Raw genomic sequence first — 21,342 nt, 5'->3', positions numbered from 1 at the left:
CTTATGAGACTAAAGCAAAAAAATGTTTATTTGGTACAAATTTCATATTTTGACAAGTGCATTTCCTAATATAACTTATGTAGACAGCTTAATTGAACACCATAAGTACATGGAACCTTGAGTCCGGCATGAGATTTTGTGGGTTTGTCCAGAGTGACGTCCTGATAAATCCCAGAGTGATTTGAACAGTGAATGAAGAAGTATTTGCAAAGTCCCCTTTGGGCAATGGTGAGAAAAAGGGGGAAAAATTCAACTTCCCCAAGTTGAATTCTTGATATTCTCACAAGCAGGGGGGACAACCAAATCTATAGGCTGAGCCCCCAGTCTTGGGGTTTGTTCTACTTAATGCATAAGAATAACCTCCAGGATAACCTCTCAACTCTGTTTGGAATCTCTCAGCCATTGACACTTTATTTTGTCTCATTTCACTCTTCCCCCTTTTAGTCGAGAAGGTTTTCTCAATCCCGTGATGCTAAGTCTCAGCTCATTCTAGGATTTCTGTCCCACGTTGCCAGGAAGGTCCACACCCCTGGGAGTCATGTCCCACGTAGACAGGGGGAGGGTGGTGAGCTTGCTTGTTGTGTTGGCTGAGAGAGAGAGGCCACAGCTGAGCACAAAAGAGGTTCCCTTGGGGGTGACTCTTAGGCCTAATTTTAAGTAGACTTGACCTATCCTTTGTGGTGTTAAGTTTCATATGAACAAACCGCAAGACTGGGGGCTCAGCCTATAGCTTTGGTTGTCCCCCCTGCTTGTGAGAATATCAAGAATTCAACTTGGGGAAGTTGAATTTTTCCCCCCTTTTCTCACCATTCCCCAAAGGGGACTTTGCAAATACTTTTTTATTCACTGTTCAAATCACTCTGGGATTTATCAGGACATCACTCTGGACAAACCCACAAAATCTCATGCCGTACTCAAGGTTCCATGTACTTATGGTGTTCAATTAAGCTGTCTACATAAGTTATATTAGGAAATGCACTAGTCAAAATATGAAATTTGTACCAAATAAACATTTTTTTGCTTTAGTCTCATAAGAAGTGGTGATTTAAAAACCTACGGCTGACAATAGTTGAGTAGATTGAACAGGATAATGTATTTAAGCTCCATTTTAAATCCTGTTTTTGATGTCTTAACATAGAACAAAGTGTTTTTCTTTTAATATAAACTGAATTCTCAAAGAGATTAAACCTGAAGAGATTTCTATCCTTCCAGTGATGGGCCCTTGCTCTGGAAGTTGTAAACCGCTGTGGAAATGGGGAATCATTTAGGCATTTCTCCCAGAGCATCAGAATACTCTCCCAGGCCTGAGAATGGATTTTAAGATGTCTCTTAGGCCGGAATTTTAATAAAGTGTACATTCCTTTGTAAATTACATTGCTCGAATGAAAATTTGCTATATGCTACAAATAGAGATTGCTGCTAACATCAGTGCCAAATGAGAATTCCTTCTTTTAAAATTTGATTGATGTTATTCTCTTGTGCATTCCTGAAACAAATACACTGAAGTCAGGTGACTATAGCCCAGTCTTAAGTGATAATTAGCATGATGGTTATTCAATAAAGATGTTCTCCTTAAGTGTGCAGAAGGCATCCACACAACTAGCTTCAATTTCATGCTGAAGGGTGCAAAAATTCATTTTTCCCAATTGTTACCAAGAGTCCCATTTTAATTTGTTTGCTATTCTGGTTAATACTGAGACCTACTTAGTGTATCCATTGAAAGTCCTTAAGAATATTAACAGGAAATCCTCATAGAATCGCTGCAGAGTTTTTAAATGTTTGTGAATTACCCTGACAGGCTTTTTAGTTTTAACTCACATTAAGTAGATTTCATTATTAACAAGAATATGTGCAAATTAAAATGAGGCCATTAACATCTTAAATACGCTGGCTTTTTTTTATAAAGAAAGCAAGTTTGAAAAACATTGGGAAAATGCATTTTGCACAAAAGAGGTGCCAAAAATAGAGAGAAGAAACCAAATTTAACCATATGAATAAAGACACACTGATTGTGTTTACAAAGACTATTGAGAAATACAATTTAGAAGAAAGTGAATTGGACTGGAGGTCAGGGAGCCTGAGTTCCAGTTTGAAGTCAATTTGTCAAAAACCAATTTGCTGATGGACAATTTGCTATATGGTCAATTTGCCAAACAACAAATTCCAAGGATTTACTAAACTTACCAGAAATGGGTTTATTTTAAACTATTGGATGAAATGTTTTGAAAAAGCTTTAGAAGATTTCAAGGACGTTTTAGGGGATCAGCGTCCATTTTGCCTCCAAGACGAGATTTCAAGGATTGATTTGCCTCTGCCTCAGCTTCCTGTGGGTGTAGCTCAGAGAGCCTGGAGCCGAGAGGAGTCCTTTTCTGGAGGGAGGATAGGGAGTTCCTAAAGGGCAGAGGGGCAGAAAGCAGGGGCCAGAGTGAGGCAGAGGCACAGATGATGGCGATGGGAAGCTGAGAGCAGTGTGGAGCAGAGAGGACGAGGGGGTAGACTGGAGCAAGAGAGGGTGAGAAATGGGGGGCAGTGACAGGAAGACTGGGGCTTATGCTGACGGACTCCCTGCCATCGTGGGTCCAATGGGCCCAAACATGAACCGCTATAAACCTAAAAGTAGTAAAAATAGAAACAAGGTTTTTGCTTATTTAAAAAATATTTTTATTAAGAAATATTTTTATGAGAAACACGCATACAGTCCATCCAAAGTTTACAATCAGTGGCTCACAGTATCATCACGTAGTTGTGTATTCATTACCATGATCATTTTTATAACATTTGCATCACTCCAGAAAAAGAAAGAAAAAGAAAAAGAAAAAAACTTCATATGTCCCATACCCCTTACCTCTTCCTTTCATTGACTAATATTTCAATCTTTCCAATTTTTTACCCTTTATCCCCCCCTGTTATTTATTTTGTCCTTATTTTTTTGCTCATCTGTCCATACCCTGGCTAAAAAGAGCATCAGACGCAAAGTTTTCACAATCACATGGTCACACTGTATAAGCTATACAGTTATACAACCATCTTCAAGAATCAAGGCTATTGGAACACAGTTCAACAGTTTCAGGTACTTCCCTCCAGCCACTTCAATACACCATAAACTAAAAAGGGCTAACTAGATAATGCATAAGAATAACCTCAGGATAACCTCTAGATTCTGATTGAAATCTCTCAGTCACTGAAACTGTATTTTGTCTCATTTTTCTCTTCCCTCTTTTGGTCAAGAAGGCTTTCTCAATCCCGTGCTGCTGGGTCCTGGCTCATCCCGGGAGTCATGTCCCAGGCAGGGAGGAGGGCAGTGAGTTCACCTGCCGAGTCGGCTTGGAGAGGGAGACATATCCGAACAACAGAAGAACACTTGTTCTTCAATGAGGATGTCCGTGTCCGGGCCAGCCTCCCTAATGCCAGGCTCCCATCTTCTTGGAACAAGTCCTTAAATGGCCTGGTCTTGTTCAATGGAACAAATCTGCTGAGGCCATTATATCTACTGTGGTAGGGGGAATAGTTTCACTACCCCAGATGCCTACATCTTATTGGCTGGGATCTGTGAATATGTTAGACTGCATGTCAAAGAGGAAGTACCTGTGCAGATGGCATAAGGTTGCCAATCAGCTGAGCTTAAATTATGGAGAATATTCTGGACTATTCAGGGGCCCAATAAAACCACAACGGTCCTTAAAAGTGGAAAAGGGAATTGAAAAAGAGGTCAGAGTCAGTGTGTGTGGGACTCATCCTGACATGACTGTCTTTGAAGGTGGAAGGAAAGGGCCATGGGGCAAAGAAAGCAGACAGCTCCTAGGAGCCTGAAAAGGCAAGGGAAGGGATTCTCCACTAGAGACTCCAAGAGGCAATGCACCTTGCTAACACCTTGAATTTAGCCCAGTGAGATTCACATTGGACTAGAGAATTGTCCCCTTTTTAAGCTACTAAGTTGATTATGATGTGTCACAACAGTAATAGAAAATACATGCGATCTAAAATTTTAAGTACTCCCAATCTATGAACCTTTTGCCAGTCAGAGGAAGCATTTCCATTTTACAGTTTACCTATTGTTGTTTTATAGATTTAAAACAGTATCCTTGACTGCATGCTTTGATGCGTCCCTTCTCACTCGTGTAGGCTGGTAAAACTGCTTTCTGGAGGTGTTTGAATCTTGCTGTAATTTTCTTGAGATGTGTATAAAGTCAGGCTCTGGTCAAATGGTCAGTTTGGTTTTGCCTTTGCAAACTCTTTCAAAAAGCAATTTTGTATTGGAACTAACTTAGTTAAAATTGTGAAAGATGGTTATAGTTACTAAGAGAAGCTGCAAGTATGTCGCTGTGGGAACAATAGTTTTTAAATCAGGAATAACAAGCCCTAACTGTAAAGAGCTAAAGTAGGGAAGGTAGGGGAGAGAGTCACCCCTTACCTCCATCTCATTAAGAGAAAAAAGCCTGTGGTTTCTTGTGAATTCCATATGTTCAGCAGACATTGCCCTGCTGTTCTGTGAAGGGCAATAGTACGTATATGGGTTTTGGATCCAAACAGTTTTGGGTATGAATTCCTTCACTCATGTCAGCTACAAGTCCAAGGGCAAGCTACATAATTACGTTGGGACTCATTTGTGTTAGTCATGAAATGGGGATTACAATGGTATTTACCTCCTGGGGTTGGTGTAATTACAGGAGATGACATGTGCAATTTGTTTAGCACAGTGTCTGGAAAGGAGTAGGGACTTAATAGGAGAAAGCATTCTGATGCCTAGACAAGAGATTGTGGTTGCAAGGCTTAGATGGTGCCTTCCAACCCCCCTGTGGAGAAGGACCTTTTGAAGATTTCCAGCCCATCAAGTAGTGATAAGTGTTTCTCCTGCACATGACTGGTTGGCAGCTCAGGCCACAGGGGACTCACCTCCAGAGCCAGTCAAACCCTTCTGGCCTCTACCCTACTCAACAAGATAAAATATGTCCAGTACTCTTCTGAATGGCCATTGCAACAATGCCAGAAAAGTTCTGAAATATGTCTTGTCGGTTTCCACCCTTGTCTCCTTGTGAACCAATAACAAGTGGCTTGTGAACTGGTACAGTTTTGGGCTCCATATTTTCATTGAGACCTCTGGACGGTTATCCCATCCGTGGGCAATGACTGTTTGCTCTCTCTGAGGTCACCCATGGGTGTCTGGCAGGAAGGGCGGAAGGGCAGAGAGAGTGGGGCAGTGCCCAGGGTGAGTGCTCATGGAGGCTGAAAGCAGACACAGCGAGATTGAAGACTGGATTACGGGTTCACAAAGGACCACCGTGAAATGAAAAGGCACAACTGGGTCCGAGGAGCCAAGTCCATGGTGCGGAGCTGGGAAAGTAGCAGGGCTGACAGGGAGAGAAGCTGGAGGAGGACCAAGTGTCAGCAGAAAGGTCGTGGGAGAACCGAGTGAGGCGTGAATAATGGAAAGGCGGACCTGGGGCAGCTCCACGCTGGGGCCGGTGTGTGTTCTGGCGCAGCAGACCCTGGGGTCAGGTTGTGATGCCAGAGACCTGGCCCGTCGTCAGGAGACTCTGCCTTATGAGACCCTGGGGAGAAGTTTCCATCCCAGCTCAGAGTCAGGACGTGTTGCAGCTTCTCTCCAGAGTAGTCAGTCTGTTTCTGCCTGATGGTTAGAATAGTGGAATTGCCCAGGCATCCCTTTTCCCACACTGGCTGCAGAAAACCTTGGAGTAAACATGTGGCCTACGCAGAGCCCCACATCTGGCCTCAGAGGCGTGCGTGTTTTAGATTCAGATCTGGATTCATTTTACATTCTTACTCTGGTTTGAATTCCCACCTACATTTAAAAAGATGTCGGGTCTTACTCCTGAAATAAAAGGAAAAGTTATGCTTTAGTATTAAAGTTCTCTTCACTTTGCAAATAATATTCTTTTCTAATGATAAAATCCTATCATCTTTATGCTTGGCATATAGAAAGCTTAGACAAACACAAGGAAAAACTCATCTGTAATCCCACTCTTCTTAACATTTTGGAATCTTGTGTCCCACTGAAGAGTCATTACTGGAATAGATAAACAACCCTTGACCTTCACATCCAATATTCTGTGCACTTAACTGTCCTGCCGCTCAGGCTGGGGAAGATTTGTAAGAGGAGGCTTTCCAGTTAGAAACGTAATTGCATTTGGAAATAATTATCAAGGCTGGGCCTATATCTAGACCACCTTGCCAAGTAGTAAGGAAACCCAGCAAGGCCTGAAACCAGCTTAAAAGTGGGTTGTTTTTAAAATGGTTATTGACAGCTGTTCACTGATTATTAGCTGCTAGTCTATTTTAATGAATCCTGGAGCTTTTAAACAAGTGTTTGTGGATGAATGGCAGCTCTATGAGTAGGAAGGTAGCAAAGGAAAAGAAAAAAGATGGTAGTTGTTGAGTGGCAGTGTCTCTGCATGCCCCGAAGTGGAAGGGCAGGAAGGAAAAATGAACTCTTTCATATAGCACTGTGACCTTAATTTAGGGGTTTATTAACATATAATTAGGTCATGCTTTAGAGCCTAAAGAATGTCAGAGGAAATGTTTGCATTTCTAAAATAATTAACGAAGACCCTTACTATGTTCTGTTAGTCCATCTATCATTCAACTGAAGTGAACTGAGCACCTATTTTGTGCAAAACAAGAAGCCAGGCATCAAGGACCAAAGATGACTTACTCGTGATCTTTCAAGAAGACCCCCTTCTGGGGTGAGGGGGAAGGTAGATAATCACGATTGTTTTATAACTATGTTTTGCCTCTCAAAGAGCTTTGGAAGCATAGAGGAACAGCAAACTGAGTCATCCTTGGGGGGCAGGATAGCAGCTCCCCTAAACAACCATAATTTCCCCACACAGAGAAAGGCAGAGTGGGGCAGAAAGGACTGCAGAGCTAGTGACAGCAAACAGCTGCCAAGATCACTGCTGGAAATGTGTTGAGTCCGGCTGGAGTGTTGAATGGAAAAGCAGGGCAGGTAGCGGCTTCCTGCTGTGGCTTCCCCCTGGGGCGCCTCCTTTCTTTATTTCCACCCCTTGGGGATCAACTCCCTCTATTCCATTCCTGCTATTGTCCTCCCCAGCATGGGCTCTGTCTGCTGGATTGGGTAGAGCTGAGAGAGCATGGGAGGAATTCAACAGTTGGTAAAGGCTCAATAAATGCCTGCTACTTTTTATTATCAATATTAATGGCTGTCAGATAGCTATGAAGTTACAGTCACTTGAATTTGCATGGCTTTGAGAGTGTCGGCATAGGAGTTTAACAGCAAAAGGGGAAGTAGCACCACACTGGGGTAATAACTTTTAATTGTAAGCCCCATGAAAATCTCTCTGAATGGCAACAGGCAAGAGACGATCTTTCCTCGAATGACTTGCTTCAGAATGCTGGACCCAGGCTAGCACTCAGCTCCCAGAGGAACAATAGGCCAACGGAGAAAAGAGTGGACTGGGCTGCCAGGTTTCATCAGGGTCCAGGCGGGGCACCTGCTGCTGTGAGTTCCAAAGCTAGGGGACAACGTGGCACCACCTCCCCTGGCCTCCCAGAAGACGGGGATTCCAGGGTAAGTATGTGAATGTGGGATGGCTTAGCTAGAAAGACAGCTCTTCAGTTCTTCCCTCTGTTGGGATTTGCTAATGTGTCTGGAATTGTTGTACTGCAAACACACCAGGCCATGATACATAAACCCACAGCATTTATGTTTTGAAATGTCAGACCTTTGAGTTTTAAAACAGACTTTAAAAAGCTCGAGAATCTGGCAATTAATCAGCACTCTCTGCTCAGAATGAAAGCACAGAATGGTTTGTTGTGTCTCGATACACAGATGGATATGGCTGGATATAATTACTTTTTTCTCGATGATACTCAAATATCCATTTGTCTGATATTTTTTCCCATTTTGTAATTTACTGTTTGCATTTGATAGACACAGCCCAGTAGTTCCAGGGGTCTGCAAATCATTTTTTCATAATAGGTGCTGCTGTTATACTCAGAACCAAGGCCGCTGGGTTTCTGACCTCCCGTGAGATCAGGTTCTCCTTGCCTTGCGGTCACTGACTGGCCGCCACTGACTGACAGACAGGTCCATGGTTTGTATTCTGTCGCTTTGTTTCCTGGTTTCTGTCTAAACAGAGCACAGAGACCTCTGTCCAGATTCCTTTAATTAGCATCTTGGCTTTGTGTTCGTTCCGTTGCATGGTGTCCTGTCCTCTCTGGCTGCTCAGATTCATTTATTCCACCACCAAGAGATACTGAGCTCTCTGATAGACCCTAAGGGTATGGGAGAGACAGGACATAGTCACTGCCCTTTGGAAGTTCACGTTGGAGCAGATTGACAGCAAAGTCTGAGTTGAATTGAGGCAGAGACAAAAGGAGGGCAGCCGGCAAATGGGGTAGTGGAAGAGGCTGATTGGAATACTTTCCTTTTTGAAAGCTGACCATTTTCTGGTTTAGAATTCAGAGAATATTGTGTTAGGTAATTGAAGTTCCATATTTTTCTATACGTGAATCAAAAACATCATATTTAGTGCTGTTTTGGCAGAGTGGATAGAATTTTGCTACGTTTGGTATCAGAAGTCCTGGGTTTTGGTTCATATTTCTGAGCCTTAATTTTTTCCTCTGTAAAATAGGAATCATCAATGCTGTTGTCAAGAAGGGGTATGACCCCATTTGTGTGAAGTTTGTACTCAGAAAAGTCTGATCTTGTGACCAAATAGGTAAGACATCTTGCTCACTTACATATGTATTACTACTTTCATAATATTTATAGATATTGAGATTAATAAGGTTCTATTATATTTTAAATAATTGCCTCATTCGGAGTACCTTTTCATAAAGTTGTTATTCATTTTCTCAAACAATGTATAAAAAATGTAATTACTATTTTTTTTAGGGGAGAGGGCTCCTCCTCAGTTTTCTTGATAGTAACGAAGACTCCCCATACTCTGAAATGGTGGGAAACATTGAAGATAAAGTGGGAAATGTTATTTATTTTTTCTCATGAGCAGGCACCGGGAATTGAACCCGGGTCTCTGGCATGGCAGTCGAGAACTCTGTCTGCTAAGCCACTGTGGCCCACCCGGGAGGTATTACTCTTAAAAGTCGGTCTCTGTTTTCTGTTCTCTATGGTACTTGAGCCTATAAAGAAAAATCTGCTCTGAAAGTTCCATCAACTTGGAAAATAACCAAGAAATGTCTGCTCAGCAATAGCAGTCCACATTGTGCTTTTGAACCCTGCTGTTCTAACTGCAAGGAACTATGATGCCGAGGGAAATTGGCTTTTCTCAGACCCATCTGTCAGGTGTGTCTCTCAGAAGTGAGAAGGACCCCCATCAGTAGATATTACAGGGTCGTGCGTGTGACTTGCCCCATTTTCTTATTTCCTGCTTCTTACTTGTAGACTGTCATTAAGGGTTAGAATTTTCAAAACATTCCTTTTACTATTCCTGGTAAATGATCTCCTAAGACCTGTGCTGACTACCCCACCCCAGAGTGACAGACGGGACCTTCTGCTTGCTGTTGATCTCTGGCACTGACCTAGATTTTTCTGGTTCTTGTCTGTCCAGCCCAAATCATACCAGGTGCAATATCAACCATTTTTGTCTGGAATCTTAGTCAATTCATCCACTAACTGGGATAGAGCTGTCATGCCTTAGACCATGATATTTATCTCTCAAGACATAAGTTCTGTCTGTTCTATATTATCTTGTATTGCAAATTAAGGCATGCTGTTGAGTCCCTCTAAATCTCAGTATCCTAATCTGTAGAATAACACTGTATCAGTACATGTCCTCTGGGAAGCCTACCCTAAGGCGTAGTTAGATGTCCAAGAGCTTTACATGTAAAAGATAAATATGAGATGTCACAACTGTAGCAGGGAAAGCCCTCAGATGGTGATGCAAGTTTGATATTTGTGAAAGGAGAGTGGGAAGGAATAAATACAAGGTAGGAAGAGCCTCAGATGGTGTAGCTCTGAGAAAGTTTTAGCCAGCCGAAGGGGGAGCTCCAGTGCAGAGATTGCCCATTGAGAAATCCTATATTGGGCAGAAATGGCCACGTTTTAGTGCCCCTTTATGCTCAGTTGTTGACTAAGAACTGTCTGGGAAGACCCGTCTGGACTTGCATGCTGGAGGCTGTCAGCCAATTGCACTCCTTGCAGTTAAATGGCAAGTTCTTTCTTGAAAGGAGATCTGAATGGCATATCAATATCAATATCTAATCTGTATCTAATCTATATCCACATCCACATCCATATCCATATCCATATCCATATCCACACAGACATATCATATATTTAATGAAGAGCCAGGGCAAATTCATCTCTAATATCTTAACTCAAGCTACAAAAATCTCTTCATAAGCCTTTTAATTGTGTGAACATTTATACATGAACACATATCCCAGGGAAAATTTGCCATATTTCTTCGAACCTAAGGCACAATTCCCCTGAACATCTGAATGGGTTTCACCAGGGTTGACGCCCCGGGCCTACACTCCACCAGCAGTTGGCAAAGTTAGAGCCCAGTGATGAGAACTTGAAGTGCTCTGGACATACACAGATGGATGGCAAGTTCCAGGATTGCCTGCTGCCTGAGGAGGAGCTGGAACTCCAGGAAGAAATTGGTGAGTGGGCCACTTCTCACTTCCCAGGAAGGGTCTCACACCCCACCCACTTCAGTGTTCTCTCTGGGCTTTATTCCAGTTGAACTGTCTATGATTCCTTGAGATCTTCACTTTTAAGAAATATTTTGGAAAACCAATCTTGCTTTCATGATTTTAGCCAGTTTCTTTAAAGATAGGTTTAAAAGGAGGCTGCATGAGTCTCAGGCCAGAAGATACTGTCCTTGAGCAGAAATGAGCCAGATCATCAAGTGAAGACTTTGTGGTCCCAACAGCAGCATTCTCACCTGCTGTCCTAAGGTTGACCCATGAATATCTTGCTTGACTCTGTTACTCTCCTTCCAACACTCAGCTTCACCACTGATCTCCCATCTTTGGAACAACTTACACCTTCCTGTGCTTCCTTGTATGTCTTGCCTACTTCCTGCTTCTCTGGTCTGATCACCATGTTGTCCTGGTTTCCATCATGTTGATCCCTTGAATCCCGTTCCTGACACCCTTTACTTATTCTTTAGTCAGAGCCTGGTATCTGTTAATCATTGGCAGGGAAAAGTAGTATTGCCTTGTTTAGTTTGATATAAGGCATTCAGTTAAAAATGAGATGGGACTATGAATTTCAAAACCATGGATTAAGAACCTGGGAAAGGGGATGGGATAGAAAGGAATGAATGGTGAACAGCTATTTGGATGTGAGGGTGATGGAGCTGAGACATCTGTTATTTAAATTCATGAAGCACCAGGTTTATTTGGCCTCTGTGCTGGAAACTGGGATACAGTGCCCAGATCTTCCTTGAGAAGTGAAGGATTAATTCTCCTGCTGCTGGAAAGACTAACAGAGGCACTTCTTAGCTTTTGGCTCTTTTATTGGCTGAAAAAAGCTAACTTATCCGAGGTTGCAAGCCCTTTCTGTGCCTAATTAATGCAAGGTTATAAAGGTCCAGACTCCTTGCCCCTTCTCAGGACGGGTCTGAAGTTCCAACCCAACTTCAAAGCTTCCCAAGAAATATGTTGGGAGCATAGTTGAGATTGCATTGTAGTTCAACTAGTCCCTCTGCCCAGTCCTGCTTCCTTCCCTTCCCTATCATGGGTATTGATCCCCAAAACTCTTCCTAAACACTTCTCCATTTTAGAATCTGCTTCCTGGGGAGCCCAACTTGTGCCCCTTTCCCTTATAGTTCCACCTACAAAAGAGGAGGTCCATGCTTTAGATGAGGGATTTTGAGTAGCAATAATCCTCAACTCATAGTCATTTTCTGATCGTTGTGAATTAAAACTTTGACATCTCAAATCAAATATTCAATGAAAATCTGCTCTGTGTAAAAAAAAAAACAAGCTGAGTTTTGTCACTAATCATTTGCAAATTGCCTAAATGTGTCCCACAAAGAGTAGGTAATAATGATAAACGATAGAGATACAGGATTTGCTCCAAAGAGATATAAGTGGAAATTCATATTTGGTTTCCAGAGGGCATCCTTCAGTCAGCCTTGAGTCCAAGGCAGGAAGATGTAAGTGATTAGAAACAGAGAACCTCAGAGAGCCTCTTCTAGATTTGTTCATTAGGGATGGAAGGCCAAGAAGTAATTGAAGTCTCAGCCCTCTGTGAAGGAGGCAGGCAAAAGTGAAGCAGGACATCAGTTGGTCTGGGGTTCTGGAAGACTGAGGGTCAGGTGGGGGACTGGAGTATAAGTAGGAGTAGAAGTCATATTTGTCACAGAGTGTGAGCTCACTCATCCAAGCATGGAGTAAGCCTATAAAAGCAGGGGAGATGGGTATGTAGTTGCCTACTCTGCCTCATCAGAATTGTCTCAGAAATGAAGTTAGGGTAGGTCTGAAGGTAAAATCTGAAGAAATAGATGAAACCTAACTTGCACAATTAATGGAATATATTCCATGTTAAATTCTCTGGCGTGTCATACTTTCGGGATCAGAGTTGGCTTTTTCTAGGACTTTTACTGTAATTGGCTATTAGAGAATAGTTTTCTGGCAGTGAACTTTACCCTAGGATGACCAGTTTGTTCCACATGTTGCCTGTGTAGCTTTCCATAGTCACATAAAGCTGAAACTCCTACTCAGTCACTTTGGTCAAATGCATGAAACAGTCAAGTCGGTGTAGAATGGAGGTGGAGGTGGTTGTTCCACTTTGTCTATCATTCAGTCGAGTTGGGCGCCCTTGTGTCTGCACGTGGCATTGGAATAAGAACTGAAGAATGAGCCTGGATACACATTTCCTCCCACCACCACATGTTTATCTGGCTCAGGATAGAAGGATGGTATACACATAAGACTGGTGGTTAAAGAAATCGTGGCACATTCATAGAACTGCTAGTAATTCACAGTGTGTGCAGCACAGAGTTTGAAACAGGAGGTGAGTCTAGAGCAAACGAAGAGAGGTAGATCTGGAAGGGCCTTGTACAGTTTGTGATGTGTGTGGCTTTATCCCCAGAGTGGTGGAAAGTGGCAGAAGAGTCTTGAGCAGGCAACCAGCCTGGTCATATTTGCTTCTAGAAAATGCACTCTGGCAGAAATGTGGAAGGGTTGAGAATTGGTGTAGAGAACCATTAGAAGTTTTAGCCATAATTCAGGTGAGAGGTGACAATAACCTTGGTTAAGGAAGTGTTAGCGATGGGGAGGTAAGTGCACTGATTTGAGGGAATGATGAACCAGGGAAATGAACGAGAATGTGAACCACTCAACAAGGGAAACTTGGAGATCAAAGCCAGCAAAGGGGTCACAAGGAAACAGGCCCAGCTTCTGAGGCTACACTCAGAAGGGCTTGTTGGGAGCAGACCTCCTGTGAAGGCCTCTCAAAAACAGGTTTTACTGTCTTAAGGATTTTTTTACCAACTTGTCTGCTCTCATTCCAGGAACTACTTCAGTATGTCTAACAGGTGAAAGACATGTTAAAATTTGTGTTTTCAGAGTAGTCAATGAATAGAAGCTAGTCTAGATGAAGTCCTGTCACTGGATGATTTGATCTAACAATTAGCAAAAAAAATCCCTCGGTATTTTGGCATCGGGTCACCCCTTTTCCCGTTGCAATGGCATTGTACCTGGTCATTTGGACAGTATGGAAGAACTAATACTCAGTCTAGGGCATCTGAAAGAACAGGATAAGTTACTTTATCTTTCCCAGCCTCAGCTTTCATGCCCACAAACTAGGATAATAGTTCCTGTGCTTATATAGCTGTTGTGAAGTTCAAATGAGTTACTTTCCCAGCACAGCACCTCACTTGCCATAAACTTCAGTAAGTGTTGGGCAATAATAGAAATGTATGATGTGTCCCTTTGCATTAGAATGTTTTGGCTTCTTCATATCTTCCCAGGTCATGGAACAGTCTGTGTTTTGAGGCGCTCTGAAAATTTTAAGTTCCACAGTGAGCTTCTCATCAGAAATGCAACCACCCTGCCGTTCCTCAGCGAGCTTTCCCTGCCTGCCCATCCACCTTTTTCCAATCCCCCCCCCACCACCCCCAACCCCAAACCTTAGCAGAGTGTTGGGAGCAATGGAGGAAACCTGTTTGATTACACTCAAAAGTCTCTCCGGGAGTCTCCAGCCCTGTCAGGATAATTTGGCATGATTTTATGGAAGTGAGCCTTGGGGAAAATTCAAATGTCAAACATAATTTGGTATTTGAAACATGAGAGTAAAAAGCTTCTAATTTCTTTTCATCTGTGTTTCCCTTTTGCACTCTGTCCAGCTTCCTCCACCTCCCTTGGCAGCCGTTACCCTACAGCAGGGGCTGAAGAACTCATGAGATAACGCAATAGTAGTAGGGGGCAATGTTTGGACCTCCCTATGTCATTGCCTTGAGATTCAGCCTTATCCCTTCTCTGCACACCTGGTATTTCCTAAATGATGAATGCCAAAGGCTCAACTCCATGAGCATTGATTATATATATTCGGTAGATGATGAGTTAAAGTTCTCTTAAGTGTTACTAATATACCTATTTCATATAAAACAACACAAACCAAAGGGAAACTTTTGTCTTTGCAAGTTAAAGATGGTGTAATTCCAGAAAGTCCCATCCCACCCCAACAGTGAAGTTGGATGGCTCTGTTAATCAGACTCTGAAGGGTGGGGTCCCAGCTCCCCCTTTTACTGACTGTGTGACCAGCGACTTACCTCCCTTCACCCACCAGGTGAGCCTGAGGTGAATGGTGGCAACAACTGAGCTGCAAAGTTCGTGCTGCCCAGCATTAACTTTTGGAGGGAATAAAGAATATGGCCACATGTCCACCTTCCAAATCTCACGCAGGATATCTCCTGTGGGCCACACTAACCCAGAACTATGCAGACAAAGAGATTTCAGCTTGGTTAAATTAACACACTACAAAAACTATAAAAAGTGTGTATGTCAAGTGTCTAGCCCAGAAAGACACTCAGTAATCATGTATTGCTGCTCCCCTTCCCTCATCCCCTCACCCTTAGTTTTCCAGGCTGCTACGGTAAATACCACACAGTGGGCTGGCTCAAGCACTGGGAATGTGTTGGCTTACAATTTTGGGGCTAGAATTGCAAAGTTAAGTTATTGATAAGACTTGCTTTTTCCTGGAATCTGTAGTGTATCTTGTATCTCTGCTTCCTGTCACGTGGGAGGAAATGTCCTCTCTTTTCTGGTTTCTGTAATTTCCAGGTTCTCTTTATAAAACCTCTTGTAATCTGGATTAAGGCCCACCCTGTTTCAGTTGGGCCACACCTTAACTCAAACTCACATCTTCCTATTTATAATGGGTTCATACCCACAAGAATGCAGATTAAGAACATGCCTAGATTGGGGTACGTAATTCAATCTTCCACATACCCTTTCATCTGCCCTTGCTTACCTGAGTTCTTGAACTTGGCTAAAAGAACAGCCTTAGGAAGAGCTCTAGAGGGAGTACAGGGATCCTGTGGGGTAGAGGGCAGAAGTGTATGTGTGCCCCATTCTGAGATAAAGAGTATAGATTGGGGAGAACCCATTTTGGATATTCTGGGATATTTTTCTCTTGTTTTTGTGTGGGTGATGAAAGTATACTTTACTACTAGGTCTAAGTGTCTGGCCAAGGCTAGGAAATGCCACCGAGAGCTGACACTGTCTACCCACCCCGCACCCATCAACCTTATTCCTTTTGTTCTTTGCTTTCACTCTGTTCATGGGTAGATTCATGATCCACCTAGCCCAAGCATGTCTTCTGGTTTTTATTAAGCAACTTGCTTTCATTGAGGATAATTTTGTCATCCCAAAGCATGATGGGACATTCTCTTTGGGGCAAAAAACCTGCCTTAAAAATCAGGACATTTAGTAACATAGAGTTTAATTCCATGTTAGGGGGCCTTGGAGATCATCTCATTATCCTAATTTGTTGGGAGCTCCACAGACATCAGGTTTGCATTCCAATAACTCCCTCCTAGCCTGAAAGCAGAGTGACAAATCAATTAGCCTGACATCATTTCTAGGACCCAACATGTGCGGTACTTCCCTTTTTTGGTTATCCTGGGTCTCCTTGGGTGTTCCTTTCCTGGATCCCTTTATTTCATCTGGCTCCAAAGCTGTCTAAATCACTAGATAAAGGGTACTTTTATTGATTACAGAGCATATAGTCACGCAGATAGCCCTCTAAAACCTTGCCTGCCTTGGCTTTATAGTTTCTTTGAAGGAAGTCGGGGTTTTTCCATTAGCACATTCTAAGATCACTTCCTCTTGACCATTAGTTGGTTTGATGAGTTACTAAAGACATTGTTTCCCTAGCCAATAAGTGCACGGGGATGATGAGATGCCCCGTTGGTTGGGCTTGCATCATTTAGTATTATCGTAGGTGGACAAAAAGTAGTTGGGATGGTCAAAGGTATGGCACAAAAGAAAAGGGTCAGAATGCTGTGTTGGAATGAGTTTTTTTTTTAAATCTCTCAAACAGTGGTTCTCAGAGTGTAATTTCTGGTCCAGCAGCAGCTGCATTACCTGACAACTCATTAGAAATATAAATTTTTGGTCCCTGCTCCAGACTTACTGAATCAGAATCTCAGGAGATATAGCCCAGCAATCTGTGTTTTAACATGTCCTCCAGGTGGTACTGATGGCTGCTAAGGTTTGAGAATCACTGCTCTAGAGTTAGGGACAGACTGATTTCCTTGACAACTACAATAGTTGCACATTTGCTCAGCCAGTCCATACGACAGGTGCATATGTCATGTTGGAATGAGCTGGAACATTCAGACAAAAGAGGCTTTTCTTGACTGATATATTTATTCAAATCCTTAACTTTTATAGATAAAAACTTTGAGGCTACAAAAAAAAAAAAAAAAAGGCTGGTGAATTTGCCTGCAGTCTCATAGTTGTTTGCAGAAAGCAGAATGGATTTTAGCTCTCCAGGTTCCTCTTTGGTGTTGTATTTTCCATGCTACATGCTCAACAAGATATGGGGAGGACAGATGGATGATAAGGAGAAATGTTGGCAGTAGATAGAATATTTTGTTGGGATTAGTGTCTTAACCAAATTCTGCCAATTTCTAGATATGTCTCAATCTCTTCATCTGAAAAATGGGTTAAACAACCCATGCTCTGCCTAAGTCAAACTGTAATATAAAGCAGCAGCAGCAGCATTTTCTAACAGCATCCAGCTTTCCTGCCTGTCCTGCTCTGGCAGACAGGAGGAAGAGATCCTCCTTCCCAAAGTCAGCATTGTCAAGGAGGCCACAGAACTCAGCACACAGAAAAAACTATCCTTTCCTTTCATTGACTAATTCAGATGACAGCCTTTCCCATTCTGGCTATAGCCCTATCAAAATCAGTAAAACAACCACTTATGTGATAATCATTTTATCACAGGGCTGCTATTGTAAATAAGGGATAGAGGACCCTGTGCCGGGCCATCTTTACAACAGCTCCATCTAAATGCAAATGCAGATCCCCTACCAAACAGTGAGGTGAAAGCTTTCCTATTAGCAGGCAGGAGATAGGAGAGTTAATTTAATGCTAAAACATTCCCTTGCAAGGAGAGCAATTTCCCCTGTTGAGCAGTGGCCTCATTTTCTCTCCATGACCACTGTGCCCATAATATGATAATTTTTACCTTTTTAAACTTTGCTGAAGGAAAAAGTACAGTCATCTATCTTTGGAAATGGCTCCTTCTGCATTCATTTTATCTACAGAAATGCAGATATTTGTCTGTTTGGTGAATGAATGGCCTGGAAAAAGCTGAAAGATGAAGATGACTTCCGTGCCGGCATGTGTTGGGATTCAATGCCTGTACTTGACTTCACGAACTCCCTGCAGGCAGGCTTTCTGTGTGATGGTATTTGCTTGGCCCAGACTAATCAGCACTTTTTCTTTCTTCAATGGAGCCAACTTCCTTGTGCTGGGAGAAGAGGGACTGAGAAGAAAGAATATGCAAGCCTATTTTCATGCAAAGGAATTATTTTAGCAGTGGGTTGGGAAGAATTAAAATGGGTCTTTCTTCCTAAACATTTTGGACAAGATGCTGTGAGTTGTGTATCCTTGAGTACTTAGCCTTGCTGAGGCTTCTTATGGGTTATTGGGATTGGAGATAATCAATGTATGTTTCCCGATAGAGAGACATGGAAATTTGTAGTTTATAAGCCCGTTTCACAAAGCTGCCATGCCCCACACTTCCCCGTATTATCACAGATGAGGAAATGGGCTAGGTGCTGTTTGCCCAAGATTACACAGCCAACGAAGAAGCTACAGACAGTTGAATCAGGTCTATTTGTCTCTCCCATCATCCTTGAAGAAGGAAGGGACAAGTCTGTCAGAAGGCCTGGCCCTTTTGGCATCCCCACTGCAGCCAGGACTCCCTTCTTCTTTTTTTCAGGATTGGACCCACCCAAGCCCTGAAGTCAGTTCTAGCTGTGCACTAGAAGGTGGTAAGTCTTTTGCTTACCAGCTGGGTGATCTTGGGTAAGTTATGGGCTCTGTTTCTTCCTTTATGGTGTAGGACTCTTAATAGTATTTGGCAGGGTTGTCTTGGGAATTTGATGAGATAATGCATATAAGTACTTAGATCATCTTGGCAAATAGCCATTATTCAAACAATTATTGGGATCTCAGTGTGCAGCTACTTTTGTTTTGCTGCTGTTCCAAGAGCCTGCTTATCCTAGCTCTGGCTAGGTCTCCCTTTGACTCTCTGCCTAGCTTGTCTGTCACTGGCCCCTTTCCCACAGTCTCTGTTGGTTTCTCTGTTTCAGGACCTTCCATGCCTGAACCTTTTCCCTAGTGTCCAGGCCCCATTGGCTTTCCAAGGGCCTACAGGGTCACTCCAGCCACACTCTACCCTTCATGCTGCAGTCCTGAGTGCAGAGAATCCACCTAGAGAGTTAAAATACTGCTCTTCCCCAACCACAAGCACTGCTGGGTCTTGCCTCCATTATTTAGCAAGGTGGTTGAAGGAACTGCCCCCGTGGGGAAAGGAGTTATGAAGCCCAGTCCAAGGAGTGGGCAGGAAGTCAGAGGAAACCTGTATGCATCAGGGAGGGATTACTCCACTGTAATGGAGGTGTGAGAAATGCCATGCTTCTTAATTTAAACCCCACTTAGCTGCAGTCATTGAGAAGTCTGATGTTTGGGGTTTTTCCCACATGAGAACCAAAGGGCTTATGTAGTCCCACAAAAATAAGGGTGGGATGCTATGTCCTGGGTGTAGCCATGGCAGCTTTAGGAGAGTGGTCCAATGCTGCTTAGTTATGCCCCTCCAGTCCTCTCTGCTGACAACAAACTTTGCCACAGAGATGTGGGCTGGTGATCCCAATGAATGGCACTAAGCCTCCATGGGTGCAGCCCTGCCCACTCCAGGCAGTTTGTTGGAGTGAATATGGGTCTCTTGCTTAGTAGAATCAGGAACACACTCCTATCACCTCAAAGCACTGGCTTTTAACCTCTTATCTTCTCAGATGATGCATTGCATTGCCCTTGAATGGCAAGTGAAGGAAGGGCAGGGGCAAAATCTACCTTTGTACCAGAAAACAGAAAAAGGCTGTCTATTCCCTCCCAAAAGGGAGCCCAAATTTCAAGACACTATAACCTGGCTGTCATTCCTTAGGGGAGGAGGGAACAAGTTACCCTTATAGTCCTTTGCTTAGGAGAGTCTGGAGATGACAGGGGGCAAGACTCCAACTAATTTCTCATACTCTAGGTAAGCATTGGATAATTCTTATAGCCAAAGCAAAGCCTGAGAGTGGCTATTCTAAGGTTTCAAGGGCTCTGGGTATCACGGAGATGACCCAGTAGGTTAGGCTTGATGGAAGGAGGTTAGATTTGGTTCATCCTGGAGAACACCTCATTGCTAAGGTATCTATTTGAGAAGCTCTGGATAATTGCCCTTGGGAGAATATCTCTTTTGGATTTAAATGGACAATTTATTATCTGACCAGTTCAGGTTGCAGAGCATAGTCTTGCTGCTGTCAGTGATGAGGTTTTGTATCTTTCTGGGCTGTGGACACAAGTGTGCCCAGGAGTGCTTGGGAGATGGTGGTGGAACCCCTCACCCTGTTGGTGCTGTATTAGGTGGATGTTCTAGTTTGCTAGCTGCTGGAATGCAATATACCAGAAACGGAATGGCTTTTAACAAGGGGAATTTAATGAGTTGCTAGTTTACAGTTCTAAGGCCGAGAATTAAAACAAGTCTATAGAAAAGTCCAATCAAAGGCATCCAGGGAAAGATACCTTGGTTCAAGAAGGCTGATGAAGTTCAGGGTTTCTCTCTCATCTGGAAAGGCACATGGCGAACGCAGTCAGGGCTTCTCTCTCGGCTGGAAGGGCACATGGCAGACACGGCGTCATCTGCTAGCTTACTCTCCTGGCTTCTGGTTTCATAAAGCTCCCCGGGAGGCATTTCCCTTCTTCATCTCCAAAGGTCGCTGGCTGGTGGACTCTCTGCTTCGTGGTGCTGCAGCATTCTCTGCTCTCTCCGAGTCTCTCTCAATCTCTCATTCTCCAAAATATTTCCTCTTTTATAGGACTCCAATAAACCAATCAAGACCCACTCAAATGGGTGGAGACATGTCATCCCCTAATCCAGTTTAACAACCATTCTTAACTAAATCACATCAACCAGGGAGATGATCTCATTACAGGTTCAAATATACAGTATTGAATAGGGATTATTCTACCTTTAAGAAATGAGACTTATATTAAAACATGGCTTTTCTTAGGGGGCATACTTCCTTTCAAACCAGCACAGTGGACATCTGTATTCACATTTCATACTTGCAACAAAGTGAGAGGTAGATGCTCACATTTCCCTTATGTTGCAGATGAATAAATAGTAACTTGTGAATGAAGAGACAAGAACAAAATTAGGTGGCTGTTAGAGGGAGTGAGGATTCAAACTGAGGCAGGGTGAGGCCAAGACCCACGTTCTCAACCACTGAGCTCTTTTGGGAGGTATCTGAAATGTGAAGTAGGAATACATCCTTCCTTCCACAGACTGCCAGTCTGCTAGGAGCTTATGGTTCATTTCATTTGATTTTTTTTCTTTTCAAACCAATGAAATTGCCTAGGATGGCTATTTTGGGTATTGGCTGCCCATTCATAGGGTGGCCTTGCAGGATGCTCGTGCTTCCACTGTGGGATGCTTCCCTCAAGGCCATGGCTCCTGGAATCAGGGAAAAGCTACTGAAAGTAGGTCAGTGAGAGGCTCCTTTGAGTAAGTGGGCATTGGGAGAGTAGTCTAATAAAGACAGGGTCCTAGACCAAAGATTTATCAGCTCTTCTCACTGAAAACTCTGGAGTAGCACTGGTTTCCTA

General features: G+C 43.1%; 1 long non-coding RNA gene across 1 annotated transcript; it reads left to right on the top strand.

Moving 5' to 3' along the window:
* The first annotated feature begins 7,258 nt into the window (after positions 1-7,258).
* On the top strand, positions 7,259-10,588 carry LOC143666502 (uncharacterized). Its single transcript, XR_013167669.1, has 3 exons — positions 7,259-7,546; positions 8,613-8,699; positions 10,455-10,588. It is a non-coding gene; the product is annotated as an uncharacterized LOC143666502 (long non-coding RNA).
* The last annotated feature ends 10,754 nt before the right edge of the window (positions 10,589-21,342 follow it).

This window comes from Tamandua tetradactyla, chromosome 23 (assembly GCF_023851605.1).
Source record: "Tamandua tetradactyla isolate mTamTet1 chromosome 23, mTamTet1.pri, whole genome shotgun sequence".
NCBI classification, from domain to species: domain Eukaryota; kingdom Metazoa; phylum Chordata; class Mammalia; order Pilosa; family Myrmecophagidae; genus Tamandua; species Tamandua tetradactyla.
This window is presented reverse-complemented; position numbering and strand designations above follow the sequence as displayed.